We start from the raw sequence: 2742 nt of genomic DNA, 5'->3' as shown, positions 1-2742 counted from the left end.
CTGATGCACTCTCTTTACTAAAATCTGGCAATTTGGTATAGAGAAGTGTGTTGACTTGTTTGAGACTCATAAGGACGTGTTTTTCCTGTCTGTCCTTAGGTGTCAGCCAAGGTAGTTGTAAGTTGGGGACTCCCTGATTTCTTTTGCTTATATTTGCTATGTCCACCAGATGCTGCTATTCTTATGAAAGGGGCATGAGAGAAATTTGCACTATCTTCCTCATGCCTGCTTTCTTTTGGGATCTGTGTTAGTATTCTTCTTGCCTTCCGTGTTTGGGGAAACCCTGATCATAAGATGTCCTTAGGTTTCATCTTGCCAGACTTATCATATGGGAGTTAAGACACAAAGAAAGCTCACCAGACAGAAGAAAAGGAGGAGGGCTAAGGGAAGAAGAGCACATTCATGCTAATATATTTCTATTGAGGACCTTTTTTTTTTTTTGCCTCACTAACATATCTATCCTCTAATTGACACCTTTCTGTTTCCATGAGTCTCTGACTTTGGTTTCGTGTTGAGTAGATTTGGGAAAAGTCTAATGTGTCCAGGTCAAACACATATGATTCCTTGAATTAAGAAATAAATTACTCGTCAAATTATTTTGTTACAGCCTACTTGGCCATCATGAAACCATTGATGGGCTTATTTCTACTTGGGTGATCTTCTGTTTAGTTATGAATATCTACATGGATGCAAAGTAAAAACAACTCCTTAAAATAAAAACAGGTAACATTTTAAGGCCAGTTTCCAAGAAATCATCCGATCAAAACCTCGTTCTAATTTCCCCAATCAACTGTGGTTATTTGCATTTTAACTGTACTGTATTTTAACTGTGTGTCAAAATAACTTTAGCTCTCTCTTAAGAAAAAGCTGACTCAAGGAAAGGAACTGCAGAGATAGATTTTCTCAGATGTGGAAAATAATACTATGCCATACATGCTTCATTGTCTTAATTTTTTTTTTTTGGTGAAGTGTTTTAAAAAAATTAAACCTCATGTCATTTCACTCATACATAATTAGGGATGTGCCCTAAAAAATTTAGATATTTTCTTACATCATTCCAGTGAATTATACCTAACACAGTTAATAATACCTTGGTATCAATCTAATACCAAGAGCATTTTTAAATTTTTCTCATTATCTAAAGAATTTTTTTTTTTAATAATTAGTTGACTTAGCATTCAAAGTCCACACATTATGTTTGAATGTATTTGAATCACTTCAGCTGGATGCAGTAGCTCACACCTGTAATCCTAGCTGCTCTGAAGGGAGGCTGAAGCCAGTGGATTGCTTGAGGCCAGGAGCTCAAGACCAGCCTGGGCAACACAGGGAGACCCCATACCTATTAAAGAAAACAAAGAAAAATTAGCTGGGTGTGGTGGTGAGTCTATACTCCCAGCTACTATGGATGATGAGATAGGAGAGAGATTCTGAGCCCAGAATCAAGGCTGCAGTGAGCTATGATCATGCCAGTGCACTCCAGCATGCGTGACAAAGTGAGAATCTCTTGAAAAAACAAAAACTCACTTTAAATCTAGAGCAGTTCCTAGACCATCTTGAATGTCCCACATTCTGGATTTGTGTATTTTCTCATTGCATCATGTGATGTGTGTTTTTCTATCTCCTATAAACTGGACCTCAGTTTTAATTACATTAAGTTCAACTTTCTTGGAGGGTGGATGGGTGCACAAATACTTCATAGGTGGTACTGTGTGGTTTCTATTGCATCACATCAGGAAGTATGTGATATCTGGTTGTTCCACCTACCTGGTGGTTTAAGACAAGGTCATACAAACTATAGCTCACACGCCAAGTCCAGCCTGCTGCTTGTTTTTGTAAATAAGGTGTTAGGGGAACACAGCCACACGCATGAAGTCTATGATAATGGCAAAGATGAGTAGTTGCTACAGAGATGGTATAGTCTGCCAAGCCTAAAATATTTATCTGGTCCTTTACAAAAACTATTTGTTAATTCCTGGTTTTGTGTATACATGTCATGACAGCCTTATACTCCAAATGAGGAACCAAGGGCTCTGACTGCTAAATTGATTTGCCTAAGATCACACAGTCAGTAAGTGGAGGAAGCAGGGCCCACCAAGCCTTCCTTCTGTAGATACTGTCTCTGCTCCTTCCCCAATCTTGTTGCCCTCCCACTAAGCCATTCAGCTTCCTAAATATCAGGTAGGCAGTTGTCAGCAAAAGTTTTATTCTATCCCTACCCTCGCCCACCAGCATTCCAACAAAGCTAGAACTCAGATACTTGAATGATGCACAGAGAAGGAGGTGTAATCTGATACTTCAGCTGTAAGTGACAGCAAATCAGACTCAAACTAGCTTGAACAGGAATTTATTAACTGTCTTAACCTGAAGCCAACCATGCTGTCAAGGTCCCATGTTCATTCTGTCTCTTTGTTGTGTCTGCTTAGTGTTGATTTCACTTTTTTATATTAGTTCCCCTCCTGATCTCAGATGGTGGCCAAAGGGCTACATGCATTCTTGTCACACCCAGCGGGAGAGAAGGAAGAGAAACCATACTTTCAAAAATGGCATATTATTCAGGTGCAGTGGCTCACACTTGAAATTCCAGCACTTTGGGAGACCGAGGCAGATGGATCGCTTGAGCCCAGGAGCTCAAGAACAGCCTGGGCAACATGGCAAAACCCCATCTCTACAAAACAAACAAAAACAAAATTAGTCAGGCATGGTGACGTGCTTCTGTGGTCTCCTAGCTACTCGGAGGCTGAG

The sequence above is a fragment of the Macaca nemestrina genome, chromosome 3 (assembly GCF_043159975.1).
Source record: "Macaca nemestrina isolate mMacNem1 chromosome 3, mMacNem.hap1, whole genome shotgun sequence".
NCBI lineage: Eukaryota > Metazoa > Chordata > Mammalia > Primates > Cercopithecidae > Macaca > Macaca nemestrina.
Note: the sequence above shows the minus strand (reverse complement) of the source record.